This window comes from Hemibagrus wyckioides, linkage group LG24 (genome assembly GCF_019097595.1).
Source record: "Hemibagrus wyckioides isolate EC202008001 linkage group LG24, SWU_Hwy_1.0, whole genome shotgun sequence".
NCBI classification, from domain to species: domain Eukaryota; kingdom Metazoa; phylum Chordata; class Actinopteri; order Siluriformes; family Bagridae; genus Hemibagrus; species Hemibagrus wyckioides.
The window spans coordinates 13,057,456-13,078,879 of NC_080733.1; the positions used below are offsets into that span (position 1 = coordinate 13,057,456).

The window sequence follows — 21,424 nt, forward strand, 5'->3', positions numbered from 1 at the left end:
GGGCAGGAAGAGGAAAAAAAAAGAGCTTGTGTTCAGGCCACGACCTCACCGGTTCAGTCTAGCTGAGTCTGGTTGCACAATAACCCATCAATCAACTCCCCCAGTACCGTCATCCCTCCCTTTTCACACACACACACACACACACACACACTGATTCCCAGAATCTGACCCTTATTTGACCGGGAAACCCGCACATGCTGGAGACAAATATGGGCAGCAGCCATTCATTTGTGACAACCACCCACTCAGATGTGCTCACACACACACACACACACACTGCACATGTGTCATACAGGAATGCTGCAACTCAATATTAAAACCCAGCGTATTTGATTTCACCCTCGATATCGAGTTGCATTTTCACATTCTTCACGTTAAACACAATAAGAATCTACAGTGCTCAGGATGTTGAAACCCTCACAGTGCACATTTCTATGGCCCACATCCCGCCTGTGCGCAGAACACCGCGTCTCGGCCGTACAGATGAGACCCTCGGCAAGAACTTCTCATCATAAACGTGAGCTCCTCACAGAGTTACTAGCCGGTGTCAGTTTCCTCCTTGCAGTGTGCCTCTGGAGGTCTGCTCTCGTAAATAAGCCCAACCAATCCAGCTCGTAAAGCACGACAAGTTTCTGGGGCCTTTTAAGCACAATAATCCATGCAGTAACCCGTGCATCTTCTAATACCACGTCTCCGATATGACGGCTTGGTCACGGTCAAGATCCACGGTCAGAACGGATCTTGTAATGAGCTGGAAAAGGTGTCGGAAGTCGGGGCGTTCTGGCGAAGGATTCTGGCTCAATCAGGAATTATTCCTCAAATCACAAATCTAGCACGTGCCCCCGAGTATTAAAACCATCTGTCAGGGAATAAATGGAAAACATGGATGCGCTGATCTAAAATCAGAGCTGCAAGTATCAATTTTCACTTTAAGGGAAAACTCCAGAATTTTCCATCCTAATCTCTGTGGCTTGTATGTCATTCAGGCAAACCTCCCTGTTACAGGAAAGGAAGCAAAACAAAAAAACACTTGTAATGTAAGTCTTAGGACAGCTGCTAACTTCCAGCAATAAAGGTAACTTCTCTCTCTCTCTCTCTCTCTCTCTCTCTCTTACTCTCTCTCTCCTGTCAATCACAGTGACATTAGCAAATCGTGGGCATCTGTGAGCTCATGTATGTGGAAGAGGGCAGATAGCACTTTCACACAAGTGTGCTATGCTTATTGTAAAGATATGATGCTAACTATCCGACTAGTAAACAAGAAAGAAAGAAAGAAAGAAAGAAAGAAAGAAAGAAAGAAAGAAAGAAAGAAAGAAAGAAAGAAAGAAAGAAAGAAAGAAAGAAAAAGAAAAAAATTCAAAAGATACAACTGAGTAAAAATGTTATATAACCTTCTTGTCATATTTATAATATTTATGGTATTTCTAAAACCACACATCAAGTACAACTGCAGAACAAAACCCTGAACAACTCAACTCAAACGAGGAGGCCATAAAAACCTGGAGACTTCTCTAGATAAACTACAACACAGCTATCATCTGGTCCTGATGATTTACATCCATATAAACTGATAACAGTGCGTGTCTCTTATGAAGAATTACTCGGAAATGGACTCTCCCACTGAATCCTGAGTGACTCAAAGTGAACTCATAGTGATGAATTCCTCAGCGAGAGCGTGGACAGGAGAAGGGGAGGAGACATGCGAAGAGGACGAAGATGAGGACACTCTTCTTCCAGAAGGATCTGGGAAAGTGGGAGGACAGAGGAGCAGGGTGTGCGGAGGGTCCGAGAGGGGCGGTAAATCATATGGAGGCCCACGCCACACACAGAGGAGAGCAGATTTCTCAGGACGAGGAACAGGAAAACATGTCTTACCAGAGCAGTGATAACAGAGAGGCGGAGTGTGTGAGTGTGTATTTGCAATCGAGTGTAAAAGAAAAAAAAAAAAAAGAAAGAAAAAAGTCCATCTCTCAGCAAAACATAATATTACTCGAGGAAAATGCATCAAAATTTCTAAAGCTTTCCTGAAACTATCTCCTTCAACACACACACACACATGCTCTCACACACCAACAATTAAACTTTTGGCACCCTCTAACAATGCCCCCCATCCCTTGTTCTGTGCTACGCACCTGGATAATATTCCCAGTGATAAATGATGCCATAACTCTGATATCCCCAATCAATCTGGCCTTTAAACACACATCCTTCTTTCACAATGCGGGTGTTAGACTCAGTGAGACGGAGAGACGCGTCCGCTCGACTGACCTCTCACTGACTGATGCCTGTCAGCTCACATCTCACTGAGAAAATAAATTAAGCTTATGAAGACAAATGAAAAGCCCTGGCCCGTCTCTCACATGCCACACTCACACACACTCAGAAGAGAGAGACAGAGAGAGAGAGAAGGGAAGGAGCGAAAGTGGGGACTGGGTGAAAGGATGAGAGGTGACCTATTGAGAAGAGGTGAAAGTGAGAGTGCTCTCCAGATAGATATCAGAAATCCAGTGTGTGTGTTTGTGTGTATGTGTCACTTTTGAGCCCCCATGTGACCCCAAGCATGCAAAGGACATTCTAACGTGCTAGATGTATTAAAAAAAACTTCTTTCCCTCGTCACTAGGTGTGTATTGTGTTTTGTGGGGTTGAGAAATCCACTTTTCTAGAAAGAAACAAAAAGTTACTGTAATGGAAGTCTTATAATTCTGCTTATAGTTCGCAGCATGTTGGATTGGTCGCTTGTGTGAGAACTCCTGACGTGTGTAATGTTTGAGAAACCCTCACACAATATTCTACAACACATACTCCCAACACAAAATATTGTTTCATATTGTTTTTCTGGATCATTCATTCATTCATTCATTATGCACTTCAGTAAGCGGGGTTACACCCTAGATGGGATTCCAACACACATTCACACCTATGGGAGATGCTGGCAGGTTTTAGGGAGGTAGAAAGAATTCAGAGAACCTGGAGGAAACCAGGACATGAAGAGAACATGTGAAAGGTCTGGACAGACTGTGCTGAATTTGGTTACTCTTTTTCTCAATGTACCAAGAGGGAAAATAGTGGAAATATTGTCCACGAGTGCCAGAATTAGATAATCAACATTGTGCACGTTGTGTGTTTGTGTGTGTATTTGTGTGTGTGTGTTCTGCTTGCCCTGTATGCATTTCCGATGGCAGCTCGGTGGAAACAACTAGCCAGCTGGAGGTGTCTTTCTATCTGAATTTACATCTTAAACCATAGTGTTCAATAAAATTCCCATTAACCCTGGAACATTTAGCTTGATCAGCTTCTTTGGCAGAACAGAGGACTAAAACTGGAGTCCAGTATATGGGTTCATCCTTTATTGCAATTGGTGTTAGTGGAGGAAGTAGTATGACAGCCTACAACTTTCTTTGGTATCCATTATGAGACGAAAAAGCAGGCACAGGCACTCAGCTAAGATTCTGATGGCTCCGTATTCGGCCCATGCTTCCATGCTTAAAGGCGCTACGCTATACTGCAGAGTAAATAAAGTGGACACTATCTAGAGATCCACTTCCTCTCCGCCCATGTCTCTACATAGCACTGGAGCAAAACTGCTACACAGCTTTCTTTGAAGGACTGCTAGATCCTTCCCTAGAGACTCGGGTAATGCAGTGTGAACTGTATTTGACCCTTTCCACCCCCTCTATAGACCGGGACAATGAAGAGACTCAGATGGATCCTCTTGTGATCAGCGCTCTCCCACCGTCTCGCTCCTGTAGCTCCATATAACACCGAGCGCTGGATCTCTCTCTCTCTCTGTCTCTAACTATAGCGCCGTTCCATAATTAGCATGCTGATTAGCCTTAATCAAGCCCATTAACATGTAATACTGATTAAACAATGCCGGTAGTGCTTGTGACACGACCGGTAAACACGGCAAAACATAAATAACTGTAAACAACTGCTGGTAAACAGTCGTGTGAAATATGTTTGGCAGGAAGGAAGAAGTTTGCTGGTTGTGCATGTGTGTGTGGGGAGAGAGAGGCTGAGAGAGAACAGGAAAAAGATGGAGAGAGAGAAAAGAGAAAGAGAGAGAGAGAGAGAGAGAGAGAGAGAGAGAGAGGACAAGAGGGAGCAGTGGTGTTGGGATGACAGAAATATTGCAGGCCTGTTTTTTGGCAACAGGCAAGAAGGTGGGAGGGGACAGTGTGTGTGTGTGAGTGTGTGTGTGTGTGTGTTTGAGAGAGAGAGAGAGAGAGAGAGAGAGATTGAGAGAGAGCTGGAATGAGAGCAGAAGAGAGATGAAGTGAAAGTGTGTTTGTGTGTGTGTGTGTGTGTGTGTGCATGTGTGTGTGTGTGTGTGTGTATGTGTGTGTGTGTACGCACACACAGGCAGGGGAGTGAACTCTCCCAGGCTTTGTCATATGAGTTTTCCCAAGCCTTGGCCTCTTTGATAAATGACACATGTCATTCTGTCAGTTTGGGACAGTGCAGCTGGGAGGCCCTCTGATGTATGGCCCCTCTGCAAAAGGAAATCACCGTCTTCTGGCATGGACGCACACCGTGCCCTTTATATAAGACCCCTCCTCCTCCTTTCCTCCTCCTCCTCGCCTCCTCCATTCCTCCTCTGCCGAAGGAGAGCACTGTAACTCCGACCGGCGAGTTTTTTTTTTTCCCTTCCCCGTGCTTCAGCTCTTTGTGAGGGCCTGAATTGAATGCAGAGATTGATTTAAGGCTGCGAGCCACTGAACACTGCGCGCAGGTCAGTGAGGGGTGTTAGGCGGGGTAAAAACGCTAATTCCATGGCTCTGGGTTTTCTCGTCCTAACCATGCGAGCACACACATGTAGCAGACACAGTATATATATACACACATCCAACGCCAAGTCCTGCTACAACTACTGTAACTGTTCCTACTAGAATTTATAACTAAGGGCTGTACAATATTAACTAAATTGAATAGTATTAGTCTTACCCTTATTTTGAATGTATTATTGTTTTTTTGAACCACTTTCACTTATTCAGTAATTGCAGGAAAAACATGAAGTTCTAAAAGTGATGAATCTGACCCCTTACCTGCGTTATGAGTCAACAGAAAATCAGGATCTTCTTTCACATTCTAGATTCGACTCTTAAACCAAATAATCTACACTTCACCTTTAAAGGGTAAAACAGGCTGCAGCCCTCCATGTCTTTTCTAGAAAGTGAATGTGAATAAGTCGCTTAAACTTATTTCCGAGCTCTGATCATACTTTAAAGTATGATCAGAGCTCGGAAATAACTTTACTTTACTGAAAGTAAAGTAAAGGCTTACACTGAAAGGCTTACACTTTACTGAACCGAACTGTACCTGAACTGTACCTTTAACTGTATGATCCTGTATTTCATTACGATTAGAGATCTTTAAATCAGAAGGTTTTTAGTCTCGTTATTGCTAAATCGTATTGTACTTATTATTATTAGTAGTAGTATTAGCATTAGTAGTAGTAAAATTACTAATAGTGGGTGGAGTAATAGTAGTTATAGGACATGAAGTATTAGTTTTAGGAGTAGAAGAAGGAAAAGGTAAGAGGAGCAAGAGTAGTAGTAGTAGTAGTAGTAGAAGTAGTAGTAAGGGTAGTAAAACTATTAATAGTGGGTGGAGCAATAGTCATTATAGGAGAAGTAGCATTAGTTTTTGGAGTAATAGAAAGAAAAGGTAAGAGGAGCAAGAGTAGTAGCAGTAGTAGAAGTAGTAGTAGTAATGGTAGTAAAAATATTAATAGTGGATGAAGAGTAATTATAGGGGAAATAATATTAGTTTTAGGAGGAGGAGAAGGAGTGGGAAGAGGTGGTGTAGTAGTAGTAGCAGCAGTAGTAACAGTAGTAGCAGTAGTAGTAGTAGTAGTAGCAGCAGTAGTAACAGTAGTAGCAGTAGTAGTAGTAGTAGTAGTAGTAGTAGTAGCAGTAGTAGTTAGGGTAGTAAATTATTAATAGTGGATGGAGTAAGAGTAGATGTAGAAGTAATATTTGTTTTATGGGAGGAGAAGGAGTAGGAAGAGGAGAACGAGGAGTTGGAGTAACAGCCGCAGTATTAGCAGTAGTAGTGGTCGTAGTAGTAAAAGTGGTAACAATAACATTATAAGCTGTTATAAAGATGTGGTGGTACTAGTAATAATAAGTTGGATTTTCTATCTCGTTAACTGGCCATTAACATTTCATCGTAGTACACACACATCGGGTATATTGTTCAGTTGTAACTACCAGTCAAATCAGGCTCAGTGCCTTTACAGCTGTGATCCAAATTTGGTGTGGAGATAAAGAGATAAAACCATAGAGGGAGGGGTGGAGAGAGAGGGGGAGAGAGAGAGAGAGAGAGAGAGAGGAGGAAGGGGGATGAAACAGAGGCTCACTTGGCATTTTGATAGTTGACGGTTTGCAGGACAGAACAAAACAGGACAAGAAACAACTGAACAACACACAACTAACAAAACATCCTCACACAGTCGTGTGCTAAACATGTTCAGCGTGTTACAATCAATCAACATTTAAAACGAGAAAAAAAGCACACACGGGCTGACATATTTCAGTGACAGCAGCAGAGAGACTCCTTTCAACTCACACACCACGAGAACAGCACAGAGCCTATAAATCTGCCATTCTGCTCACAAAACACCTCGTACACACACACACACACACACACACACACACATGAACAGACGGGGGGCGAGAAGCAATGACGTTTGGGAGATGGAGAGCAAAGAAAGCTGGTCAATGGTTTAGGGGAAAACCCAAACACACAAACACGCACTCTCCCTCTCTCTCTCTCTCTTTTATTTTCCTCTCCTTCTGTCTCTCACTCACACACACACACACACACACACACACTCCACGACACAGAGGTACTACGGTGGCCACCTGGGGGTCGTGAACTGTGCATGACCCCTGCTCTTGCACAGGCCAGGAGAATGAGGGAATGGGAGAATAGCGAGGATGAATGAGTGAAGAGTATCATTAACCAGTGAGTGATGAGAGTTAGACAGCAACGACACCCATCCCCCGCTCCAAATCTTCTCATTCTCACACACACTCTGGCCTAGCGCAAACAACGCATTTAATCAACGATTCCAACCAGCGAGTCAATCGAAAAACACAGATCTTTTACCAAGTGAAAAACAGTAAGCGTGAGTCAGAGCCTCTGTCCAGCAGAGCCAATAGAAGAAATGTTCAAGACTTGGAAAGTTTCGAAAACGGAAAATCGCAATATCCTAGCATTACGTCACAGAGACATTTTCATTGAAGGGCTGACTGATGATGCAAGATATCTTTTGCTATTTACCTGTACCCTGTGTTTATTTCTCCCTTACCTTCATTTCTCAGTCCCTGAATTTACATCATAACAATTTCAATAGCTAGGTAAATAAACACAACGTAATTTTTGTTTGAAATATAATAGAGGATAAGGTGCTAGTTCTATCAGGAGATGTTTACTACCATTCTTGGAAGGAGTCAGTACTCTTAAAGCTAAAGCTGTAACATGTTTCCCAAAACTAGCGAGTCTTTGGAGGGCTTTATGGTCCCATGTTAGTGAACTGAACAGCACTTATTTACTTCAAGACAAAAAAAAAAGAGATGCTGTTGAGGTAACAACTGTTTATAGCTGCTGTTTTCCTTCTTTTTTGATGTTCTGATAATAATTGGTGATTATTATATACATAGCACAGCTAACACTGTCCTCGTATAACCAGCAAAGGCTACATTTTCACATAGACTCATACACACACACACGCGTGTGCAGTGTTGCGTATATTGACGAGTGATGGCTAAAAGTGTTACACTCCAAGCAAAGTGACGGAGCTTCGGTATTTATGACCCACCATCACTGAGGCTCGTCACACACTGCAGCTGCTCTGACGCCCATAAGTAGGGCTGGATTGCTCTGCCATAACCAATTTAACATGGAGATGATGCACTATGCTAGACAAGCTACACACACACACACACACACACACAAGTGGATTCTCCTGTGTCTGGGAAAGAAGACGAACTAAAAGCTATTAGAAATTTTCATGAGCAGACAAATTATAAAATAGAAAATAAGTATACAATTTGTGATGCTGATCCAGTCTAACTGAAAAAGTCACAGTAAATAGAGCTAATCATTTCTTCCTTCCCTTCCCTTCCCTTCCCTTCCCTTCCCTTTCCATCCCATCCACACCAGTAGCTCTAATAGCAGAAGGTAATAGAACATCAGGTATATATTAATGCACTTGTTCTTTATTATATTATCATCAGTATTTATTGTAGTACACTGGGAGATGCCTCTTCTGGTTTCTTGGTAACATGTCATGTTGTGTTTTGTTTTTTATTATCTTTAAGAGCCTTAATTTATTTATTTATTTTTTTAATGAGGGAATGACTGTAGATACGTAGCAGGATCTGATAACAGGAAATAAATTTAAATAGATAAAAAATAAGAGGCAGTGTCTTTTATTTTTATAAATATTGTAGCAGTAACTCCACTCCATATCAGGCCAGACTAATTTTTTATTTTATTTTATTTATTTATTTATATTTTTTTTATGTTACATAATACTTCATCCCTTGGAATGTAGCCATTACACATTATAAAATTAAATTAAATACCAGCCAAATATGTCGGTGTGAACAAGGTCTGTGCATTACATAAGTTATATAAACCTTGAATAGTTCTAAAACCCAATTAAAACAAAATACTCCAGTATCACATCTGTAGTGTATGTGCAATTATCAAGGACAAGAATTTCAACACATTTCTCATTACTGAGAAAAGCATGACAACGTGTTTACTCGGAACGCACTTAGAAACAATGTCTAAGAAGCATTTGTTGAATTTTGGTAACGAACTTTTTAAAGTATACGATGAGAATTGGTTTAATTAGGAGTAGTTTAAGTCATTTACTTTAGCAATACAGTAAGAAATCATTCTCTCTAGTTCATTTTACTGCGTAATCTCTCTCAAAAAAACTAGTCCTATCTGTTAAAGCCTGAATGCTGATCCGTGTTTTTTGCTTTATTGATTGTTCCAATTAAACTGTCCCTAGACTTCTATTTTTTTTTTCTTCTTTCATTTGTTTTATAGTGTTTGCTTATATCAGGTCTTAGTATACTCAATCATCTAAATACGGTCCAGATTTGATCATTAATTCTCTAATTCAGTGATATTTCAAAATAGTAATAAATTTCGGCCAATTGTTAATAATTTTAGCTGAAGGCAGCACGCTGGACCAGAGATTAGCTATAGAAATTAGCTAGAATTTTCTTGTTACTTACCCTGGTCAGAGGAGCAAACTGAGGACATGACAAAAAATATGATGAAAAATACAAAATAGGTAAATAAATAACATTTAGCAAACATAATGTTACTAAAGTAGTGACATTTAAGTAGAAATGCGAAGCTAGAGAAGTATTTTATTTAAGAATTTAAGGGTAAGTTAAAGTCAGGATTGTTGTGTGCTCATGTACAAAGATTAGATTTTATGTAGCTGTAGCTTTTTTTTAAAAATTATTATTAATTTGATCTGAATACCCCTGGCTTATACAGTACGTATTCCTACACACACACGAGCACAGATTTCAGATTCTAGTATTGATGAATGAGTATATATGCAAGCAACAGAGCCTGTGTTGTTCATAACATCCCTATCTCCTGTCTGCCTCTGTGCATATGGCCTCAATAATGAAACACGGCGATGCGTCAGCCGTCTCTCACACTGATACGAACAGCAGGAAAAGAAGCCTGATCGGTCCCTACGGTTTCCTCCTCTTCCCTCCGACTTGTTGCCTGTACGAGGCTGTCTACAGATCATGTGACTATCTGGCATCTGAGCGCAATCACGTCCGATCTCTATAATTACTGATAAAAGTCGAAGCAGGGAGGCGAGTCACGGTGTGCCGGCCCGTCTGTAACGAACAGAAATGCTTCGTAAATACAGAAAACAATACAACATTATGCTCATGAAGCTAGGGAAGGAGCGTAGCTGCGCATTTCAGCATAAAAGCCCAGAAATGAAATTGTGTGGAGATGAAAATGTGTAGTTTTTTTTACGAGTTGTATCACATTAGTGATTATGATGCTGACACCGATTATCATATGCTATCAGACAAACTAGCTGGGTGAAAGATGTAGAGTCAGAGATGAAGCATGAACAGTAGTGAGAGTGTTAATGCTGATTTTTAAACCAAGGTGCTATTTCATTTCTACTGATTTTACATGTACTTAAAGGTAAAAGACGTATTTAAATAAACACGCATTTAGAATGTAACATTTTGTTTGTCGAAGCCCAATAGAACTACACTTAACCTTCAAATGTAATCATGAAGTTCATTCAAAAATCAAATTTCTGCATACTTTCTTTCAGAATCCATTTAACATCCCATGCTTGAAACATCATTCATCGATTACAGCTTAGAAAAATGTCTGATTGTTTCAGTTCCACAACATTCACTCAACCCTGATACTTGAACACAATGAGCGCTAGAAATATATGGAATAATCCAAAACAGGAAGTTGCATCATCTGAATTTGCTGACAATCGCAGGAAGAAGAAATTAATTTCTCTTCTTTCTTTTTTTCCCCCAGTGGTACTGTGTTATTGTCTTGCACCTCTACCTCTCTGTAACCTTAATAATAGGCTGAAAGTCAATTATAAATTCAAAGATTAATAATTTTAATTTTTTTTCCATGTCTTTTTTTTTCCAGCACTATACAAATAAAATTGAATTGAATTGAATTGAATGTCTGTAATGTCCTTACATTATAACCATGGATGCTAGCACACATCTATGTTTTTGATAACGCTATGCTAAAATAATCAACCCCCTGCTACTTGGTGGTTAAACGTATGTTTTTCTTTTTAAATAAAGTTTTTCATTTTTACACTTTACAAGGAATAAACGGCACCGAATCGTGAAACCACCCTAAATATAATAGTCATTGCCCTGTCTGGTGTCCATCTCGAAGCCAAACGGCTCTCGTCGGCCGTATCCATTCCCAGCTGCCTTATCAGCGCTATAAAACTGGTGGCCAAAAAATGATATTCATTACTTCTTGGCCTGCTATCAGTTACATACAAGTTCTCTCCAGTGGCTGAAAATTACAGCTACCCCGAGCACTACCTCGCTATTGTCCTACTCTGTGCACCCTGGTCTTTATCGGTGCGGTAATAAAAGATGTGTGTGGGGGGGTGACAGAGTCCTCTTTCACCAGCTTAAAGAGTGATGGACTGCAGATTCAGCCCTAAACACTCCACGAAAAACAGCCAATGAAAGTGTCACGACAGAAACGCTGGAAGTCAAGGCGTTTTCGCACGACCGTTTTAAGACGTGCTTCAAGTTGGGTCATAAAAGGCGAGAGCGGTCTTTATGTGGCCGATTCGGAGCAATGCATTATGGGCTTAGATAGAGAGAGAGAGAGAGTAATAGATAGAGAAATGAAGAACATGGAGCAGTTCAGGAGCACATACGTAACAAACGTTGTATCCATGTTCACGATCAAAATTGGCATTAACGGCCAAGAACCAACAGGTCTTAGTCCTGAAAATGTTATTACACATTATAAACTGTGAACTGCTGAAGTTTCTCCTGAATCAAATACAGGATGTTCCTCTGATCTGTAATCATTGCCGTGAACCTGAAAATAAAAATTGATTCTCGTTTAACGTAAACATGTAGTTTTAAATTTGTTGGTTTTAGGATTTCAAGCTGGTTTTTTAAATTCTTTTCACAGCAACTCTATACAGATGGAAAACTAGTCATGATGATGTTGATAAAACCAGCAACATCCACTGAATCGGGACAAACTGGCGGCTTTACTTGCCTGTCAATCACATTGACTGGTATTCGGAAAGCTTCTTCTACTCCAGTGACGTTCAGGAGTTCTAATCTCAGTAGCATGCATGTGTTCAGATTTCTGGATTTAACCTTTATGAAATCTAAACAGCAAATTTGTCAGGTGTCCGGAAAAATGTAAAAAAAAAAAAAAAAAAGTTTGCTTATCATAATCTCAATATTCAGATTCATACGAACGAACTCTGTAATGCAAAAGAAACCAGTTTTCTTGATTATCCCAGAGGTTCCAGGGATATTTTGCATAGTTGCACTGATAAAATCCTCAAATGTTTCCTGTAGCTACTTTGATAAAATCATGATGTTGACAAATCGATGCATTGATAAGTTCTGTCACACTGAAAGGCACAACACACCTTTCTTTATTATCATATATCATTTTTATCTATATACTGCAGCTCTAGCACTAGATAAGTTTATTGCAGATGTTTTGATGATCAATCGTGGGCTCTCGTGATTATGGACAATTTCCTAAAACTTTACCCAGTCCAGTTTGTCTAGACACAAGGCTTCAGACAATCACAGTGTATATATTTTTTAGGATCATTTCTAATATGTTGTTTTGTCCGTATTGTGATTTGCTTGAGTGCTTTTCTCTTGCACATAATGGAAGATTGTAATATTGAAATCTTCAGAGGTCAATATTGTGAGAATGATAAATTGCTCAGGCTTGTTGTGTTTGTTTTTGTTTTTTGTTTTTTTTGTGGTGTGTCGTATTCAAATAAAAATTCAAATGTTGTTGGTCAGACACAAAACCATACACATTACGACACGCAGTGAAATGCTTTTCTCAAGTCTGTGTTACAAATATAGAATAAAAATGATTATAAACGTCTCTTCGTGTTAATAGACTCCACAGTGAAGTCCTCGGTGCTTAGTTTTATATAAAATTTTAAATAAATATTTATTTTATGAACAAATTGTGATGTGATATGATGCGGCTATAATATATTACTTATTTATTACTTATTCCTTTATTATAGAGCGACACTTTTAACCGTTTGGAGCAGATCCAACTGAATTAAGGTTTAATCTAAGAAAAGCACTGACACTGGAGACTCCTTCCATAAGTATCCTTGACAACGCATCAAACCCCTTGCATGTGACACTGGAGTCCTACCGGAATAGCCGTAGACCGAGACCACCGAGGACCGCTGCAGGTCATCTTTCCTGCCAGTGGCCATCACACTCTTTAAGTCCTCCCTCTTTCAGAAAGGAGCAGAGCTGACCCAATGACCACTGATAGTGTCCCAATAATTACAATGTAGGTTAGTATAATATCATGTGCAATATTTTTAGTTCCTTAGCACCTTGTTTTGTGCTGTTGAATACATTCTGTGTATATATATATATATATATATATATATATATATATATATATATATATATAGATAGATAGATAGATAGATATAATATTTCATTTATTTTTCATTTATATTTTCAAATATATAATTTGCACGTTTGAATACATCTGTATATGTAGATTATTTCATTTATTTTTCATTTATATTTATTGCTCTTGTAATCTGAACCAGTCGCTGGCAAAAGAATTTCCTTCGGGATTAATCTTATCTTATCTTATCTTAAAAGCAACCCCTGACACAAAACTTTCTTTCATGTGGAATATTGCAAAGCAAAGCGTATCTGAAGAATCGCAGTCAGTGCTGCTTTTACAAGAATCGAATCACCTCCTAACCAAATCTGAGAAATTTAAAGCGGGAAATATTCGTAAATCTCCAGTCGGTGTACAGAGCTAAAAATCTGAAGGAAATGGAACTTTGTTTTCGCAAACATAATGTACTTCAGCAAACACTTTGAGTGTTTCAACAGGTGTCTGTGGGCAGTTTGTCATAAGCTTCTCCTTCCAGCACAATATGCATGGCTTCTTTGTACAAAAAGCACAGATGGTCTGCTTACAGCCAGTATCACACTGCTTACTGCTTTATTCTTCACACTGACAATGTAATACACTACTAATAAAACCAACACATACAAAAGACACAAGTACGCTCACAAATGCACAATCCGTATAAATGTGTGTTAAAATATAGAGTGTTTTTGTGTGACCTGATTTTAGGCTGCACAAAAATACTCCAATCACAAGAAAACAATTAAATACAGTTATTTACTTTTGGGAAAATAATCACTACAGTGTTACTGGAAATTTCTCATTTTCTACTAACAACACACCCTTAAAGTGCTTTAATGCTCTTATATCAAAGCAAATTTCCAGGAATTACCTGTTTTATCTCTTAAAGAATGATGTCACCCTTTTTTAATTCATTTATAGTTACATTTCATGCTGTCCAACATTCACAAAATAACTTCCTGTAATCTGTTGTTCCTTCACAGCCTCTTTGTTTCTCTCTTGAAGCTGCAGTAAAATGCAATGTCTACTGGTTGTTACAAAGAAGCTGTGATACTGGAGATCCCTTTTAGAGATGTTAAATAAATAAACAAAAATAACCTTTGTTGTTTTTTGTTTCTTAATTTACAACCCATTTGTTAGATATATTTCATTTCTTTATTATTAGTCTAGCCGTACAAGTCCCTGTGTAAGTTAAGTTACTAGAGAATAGGAACGACTCTTAAAAATAAAATTAAAAAATAAAAGTAAATAAAATAAACCGACAGCCAATCAAATGTGAGGATTCAGCCTTGCTTTGGTTTAATGCAATAATTTTGCTGAGCTGAAAGTTGAAGGAGGATCCTGAAGGTGATTGCATGTTTTTTTAATCACGCAAACACAAACTGGGAAACGTATCCGGAACCTTCGATCGATACGGCGATCACGATTAACAAGCGGTATGTTGTGCTGTCTAAACACAGGGTCTGCTAGCAGCAGGTTTATCACACTCTTCTTTCCATCAGCATCCATCCACTGGCTGCGTCAGGCCGGGACTGTATTTCACGGCCCACACGTATACATACCTATATGTGTGTGTGTGTTTGGAACTAAAGAGGCCTGTCTGTATAACGGCCACTCGTGATGGAGGGCCTAACCGGGCGTCTAACACCGTGCACTAAGATTGTTCTAGACCTCAGGGCCTCAGAGGAAACATATATCCACCTGGCAACAGGGTTGCGAGTGTGTGTGTGTGTATATATATGTGTGTGTGTGTGTGTGTGTTTTCGGGCAGATCTAATCACGGGCTAATAACAGCACAGTAGGAGTCGTTGGCCCTCGTAAATCAATGTGCAAAATAATTGCTAATACACTGGTTATCGATTGGCGCTTGGGCGGCTCATTTTGCGAAGGCCGGGGCGAAGAACTAACACAGTGACAAGGGTAAAGTGTTATTTCTGCGCCGCAGAGACAGCTGGGCCGCGCGGACGACTCGGGCACGTCGTAATTCTTAATTGACACCTGTCAGGATAATGACTGCAGGCCCAGCTGCTGCGCGAGAATTTCTCTCCACTTCTGTTCATCTGTCAGCTCTAATACCTTTCCGAATGCCACTCCTTTATTCTCGCTCTCCAGCTCTTATTTTAGGCCCCATTCATCCTCTCTGTCTCTCTCTCTCTCTCTCTCTCTCTCACCGTCTCCGCTCTCCCATTGAGCTAAAATAGCTGAAAGCTTTTGTTTAAGCCTACAAGTTAAGAGGCTGCAACAAAGTACATTCTCTCACTTTCATCTTGGCCTTTTGTACGTCGCAGGATATTTGGAATAGGAAGAACGGGGGGCGAGGAACACACAGTCCCAGGACGGCACTTCCCCGAGTTTGAGGAGGCGTTACAACGTGTTTACTGAACATCATCAAAAGGCTTGCTTTCGTTTCATGTTCATCTGTCGAAGCTGATGTGTATGATGCTGTTAGCATGGAAGCAATGCTACAAAATCTTTTTGTCGTGTGTGTGTTCCCAAAACTACCCCCCCCCACACACACACACCCCACCCAATCCCCCCCTCCTGTAAACTGCTGGTTTCATCCTTCGCAGGTCAGCAAGCGGCTCGTTCTGACCACATCAAAAGCCGGACCCCTGCGTCGTGGTTTTAAAGGACGGAGCAGATTTGCGTGGCTTGAATGCGGATGTGCAAGGAACGCTGATTATCTGCTAGCGTGCTTGCTCGAGTGCTGGAGTTTTCTGCTCGCCGTATACTCTAGTAAACATCCGCATCGCCACTTCCCTTCTGCGAGAGTGTGACAGAACCAGAGAACAGATGAGAGCAGCACAGGACTTAGAGGAGTGAGAGGAGTGAGACGACGTCCCGTGGGTTCACGCTGACCTCTGCGTACTCCCCGAGCTCCCAAACTCTCATTACCGGGGCAGGACTTCAGCTTTTCTCTCTTTTGTCCCCCCCCCCCCCCCCTGCCCCCTCCCTCCCTCCCTTTCTGTCTTCGCTCTGACTCACTGCAGACCAAATTAGCTGAGAAATGAAACATACGGGATCAAAACAGACAGACTGAGAGATGGAGAGAGAAAGCGAGAGAGAGAGAGAGAGAGAGGGAAAGAGGGAGAGATAAAATGCAGCTGGTCTCTTTGATAGCTCGAGTTCCCATAATACCATGCTGCAAGCCTCCGTTGGTGTTAAGCTACCTCCTCAGTGTTCTGTATTTTCTGATCGTCATGTTGAAGAACTGCAGATATACACCCACACAGCCACCCGCGCTCACACACACACACAGTGTCCACACACACACTCATATTCCAGATATTCAACATGTTTCACAATATCATCTCAGTTCAAGAAGATGAACCGAGATACACAGCTGATTTCAGCTCGCCAGACGACAGCACGAGGACTCGTCTGAAACTCTGGACAAACTGAACGCAAGTGTGTCCTTGTCCATGAAGACAATGTGATTCCAATTCTGTGTCCTCAAACAAAAATCCCATTTAAGTTCACTGGACCGAAGGATCATTCATTAATAACACAGTAGATTCTTATTCTTATGACTGCTGCTGAGTTCTTTACTCTGATTGGTCAGAAGGTGTTGATTACTCGTCTACACAGACAGCAGCTGCTAGACGAACCCCAGGATTACACCAATGCATTTGTTCTAACACCCCCCTCATAATGCCAGAGCCACCACATAAACAGATTATTTTTGTATTTTTAATTTTATTTATTTATTTATTTTGCAAGGAGTCTCCAGTGTCACTGCTTCACCACATATACGGATGATTTCTCTGGCGGTTTTTCACTTAGATCACAAAGATTAACATAAAGAAAATAAAAGCGTCTGGTGAAGGAACGGATGTTTTCGCCGAAACCAAAAAAGTTTTAACTCTCATTATATCAGCGATCAACATCCATTCCATTACCTGTCTTTATAATTGATGTGTATGAAAAGGAAAAAACACTTTGGATGAGCTGTTGTAGGAAATTCATCAACTCCATAGTGGCAACATTAACTTCCTGTTATTGCTGATTTTCCTGTAGCATCTTATTGTTTCTACACAATCCTTCCACAATCACGACAAGAACCATGTTAATATCAGTTTTTTTGAAGATTGACAAATTTCATCATTCTTTCCTGATATTCAGAATTACATCACAATATATATATATATATATATATATATATATATATATATATATATATATATATATATATATAAAAGATATTAGGGATGTGGTCAAAACTTTTAAATTCTAAGCTACATATTCATTATAATTCTATACCAAATTCCAAGAGTTATGTTTTCCTTTTTAAATTAAATTTCATGGTCAACTATAGAAAATCTTTCTAGCAGTGTAGTATTTGTACTACTGTGTAATGTAGTAAAGTAAGACGGAGAACCCTGAAGATATAAGGTGATATTACGACACCACAGTTGTTTATTTTCTCCTTTTTTCCGCATAATTTGTTATTTATTTGTTTGTAGAATTTGTAAATGCCATTAAAAAGTCATTACACTCCTACGTGTTGTTATAATTTAATTAAATAATTAGTTTGTTTTGTTTTGTTTTTTCTTTTTGAAGCACAGACCAAAATATCAAACCTGAATATTATGTCATGTTTTTGTGTGTATTGTGTTTAGTTCAAATACCGTAATCTGTTTTGTTTTGTTTTTTAGCCATATTGCCCAAGTCAAGCGGTTTGGTATTATCACAGCATGAATGTTACATATACCCACAACACAAGTATTCTCTCTCTCTCTCTCTCTCACTCACACACACACACGGGAGTCTGGAGACCTCTAATTCGGGCTGGGACGAGACGGCGAGTTGACATAACTTATGTGGAAACTAAAAACTCCCAATTGTATAAAAGCTCATTAGGCTGTGAGCGAGCTCTATTGCACCGCAGCGCTGCATGCAGTCATACCCCTGGCATACGGGAAACCCAAACATATTTTCATTTCGATCCGTGCTTTTCCCCATAAAACCTGTCATCTATCTTCATTACTCAACTCAACCTCAGCGTTGCGAGGCAAGCGGCTCGTCGCTCCCGACCGCCCCGACAACTGCATACTCTTTGATTTTCTATAGTCCACACACTTTGATCCTGCAAATGCAAATTAAACTATTGCTTTCGAGTGCTGGGCCTAAACATGGATATCGACTAAAGAGGTCAATGTCACCTGTTAATGACAGCAGGCTTGATTCACGGCTACATTATACATTACAGCCTCGACGCATGCAGAGCGCTTGGGATTTTCACGCAACCTACTGTGAAGCTATGAACCACACGGGAAAAGTGTAAAAAAGTAAAAAAAAATAACACAATACTGATGTTATCTATTTTCCAAGTGTTTTTTGTTCATTTTTAAAAAAAATGTGTATTAAATTGATGAATATCGATGTACTGTGTAATTGAAAAATTTTGTGAGAGTAATTACGATTATGAGAGTAAGCCAAGGTCAGCATAAACAAGTGTGATCTTTACGGGTGAGCACTGCACACTCTGCAGGGAATAGCACAGCTCACACAACACACACACACACACACATACACACACGAGCAGCAGCAGCAGCTATCTGTCTCTCTTTATCTCCTTCATCTGATCCAAAAAAAAGATTAGAAACCTATCTTCAATTAAACAGCAGTCATGATAAATAGAAAACGACTCAACAACACACGAGAAATCCATGTACAACATAAACAACTCTATTTATTCCCCTCCTGAGATTCCTCTAACGATGCAGAGCCAAAAGAGTGGGTTTCAAAGTAGTAGTGCACTTGGTTTAAGAAGGAGTGCTCAGGGTTTGAGACACAGGCAGCACGTTCAATACCATACAGGATGGTGGTGATTTAACACCCAGAGATAATGGCGGCGTGTTGACTAAGCACGGCATCTGATTGGCCGGGAGAGTCTTCGGGCCCAGCGGTGCGGTTAAGAGCCAGGATTACCAAGGTCATTAAGCAGCATCGCTGCCGTGACGTGATTAGTCAGGTAGCAAAGTCCATTTGTCACCTGCGCCAGAAAATTGAGTTAATGCGGCACTACGGGCTATGGGAACTGTATAATATCAACTTGATTACATCAAGGCAGCTGCCGAGCTGACACCTAGCCGAATTTGTCAGCTTTAATCGTTAGGCGCTGTCACAAATCCATCAGAAGCTCAGATAATTAGGGCCCCTATCTAACGAAAGCAGCAGACGAACTGTTAGCTTTTTTTTTCACTGATAATTAAGAAGCCTTTCGTCCTCAGTGAAGGGCCGAGTTTAATGACTCCCTGTGCTGGTTCAAAAACAGTGTCTCCTCGCTGCTTATTTGTCTGGACCTATTCTCAAGCGCCCTGATTTAACCACAGAAAAAAAACAAGCGTACATTTTCAGACCTCATGAGACACAAACGGTTTTAGGTTTTAGAATTGAACTGAGTCTCACACAATTATGTTTGTGCTCATGTACAAGCCAGGCGTTGATCATTTGAAAAAAAAAAAAGTAATAATAATTGCAGTGCAGTCAATTTTTGTGGGAGTCCATCTCCCATGGAGGAGACTTCAAAAGCCTTCAAATGTAAATCCAGACTTGAACGCTGAGCGGTTTCGCTCTCCTGTGCTGCTGCTCTTGCTCTGCGCTCGATATGGGAGGCCTGCATGTGTACGCTTCAGAGGAAAGGCAGCAAATCGAAACGAATGGCTGCAGCAGGCCGACACACTCGGCTCCCACTGCACCAACACGACCGAAGCAACGGGCCGAGCGGGGATAATGATTGTGACCAAAAAAAAAAAACACGAGGCTGTAACTGTGAATAAAGCACACCAAGACTGTCTAGAAAAGGAGGAGGAGTGGAAACAGGACACAGCCGTGTGCCTCAGTCCTCCATAATGAAAGCTAAAGTAGTCACGAATCACAGCACAATAAAACTTGAAAAAAAAAGATGCTCTTTTGAGACTTCCTTTCACACTCTTTCTAACCCCAAGGTTAAAGAGACTATTTCGGGTGTCCCTGTTTGTTTTGGTTTCGATTGTGCAAAATGTCACGCCGTGGGATTGATGGAAACCAGGGCCTGCCAAATTCTGATTGACCATAACAGCCAATGATGCATATGGCTGTCAAAAGACAGACAATTAAATCAATATTCACTGCAGGCAGGGGGGTTTGATGCTTTTTTTTAAGGTACAACCTGCCAGGTCACATTACCAGCTGCCATCTCACCTCAGAGAGTCTTTAAACTCCTAGTGACAGTCTCTACCTACGAGTCTACTCACCCCAAGTTCGGGAAATAAAAAAAGTCCATTTCGCACTGATGCGCCTCAAGTTAGGAGTATGAAATTAAGCCTAGTGAGGAGAGGCATGTGCCTAAATGTCAGCGCTTCACTTTAATACCGAGTATGTCTAGTGTAACTCAGCTATGTGGTGTCACCGATTTTCCTCTCATAATTTCTGGGCCTAAGTACTACCGAGGCGTGTTTTCCTGAATCCTGGTTGTCAATGCTATTCCGTCAGAGGGAGCTCTCGTTTGCAAGGGGGACAGACCTGTCTGTCTCAGAGGAAGGACACGTCCACTGCTAGGCAACTGTCCACTTATAAGAAGCTTCAAAACAAACACTAGGAACAGAAAGTCAGATTAGTAGTAACGGAACAAGAACTGATTTCACACACTACCAGTTATCAGACTACAATCTTTAATATATATATATATATATATATATATATATATATATATATATATATATATATTATGATTTATTATAAAGTCTATAGCTGTAAGACAAAAACTATAAACAAAGATATGTGATTGATTTAGTGATAACGACACACCCCGTTACCTCCTCTCTCTCTCTCTCACTCTCTCTCTCTCCTTCTTTTCTGTCAAAGATGAAAAAAGTCTAAGAATGCCTCCCCCTCTTTTCTGCCCCACCACCCCACCCCCGCAGCGGGGGTAAAAGTTGTCCTGCGTGTCCAGGCCCGAGGAAGCGCGCATGCGCGTTTCCATGGTGAATGATTCACTGATGGTTATCGGGAATGAATAGATCAAAGGCAGCCACGTGACAGGCGATCAATCAAGCATCAAATCCAGGAAGGCAACTACACAGGAGTGCAGAAAACTCTGGAAAAGTGCATTTTATTATCCAGGGGGTCTTGGGCACGATTAGATTCGCATTTTTAACATAGTTTGAAAAAGTTTCAGAATTTCAATCCGTGTACACTCTGACTCTGGATGTTGATCATATACAGGAGCTAATGCGT

The 21,424-nt window shown here is 40.5% G+C and overlaps 1 protein-coding gene across 1 annotated transcript in view; it reads right to left on the reverse strand.

Moving 5' to 3' along the window:
• Positions 1-21,424, reverse strand: part of tshz1 (teashirt zinc finger homeobox 1) — a 39,981-nt gene that overhangs the window by 17,340 nt on the left and 1,217 nt on the right. The gene's annotated exons all lie outside the window — the stretch shown is intronic.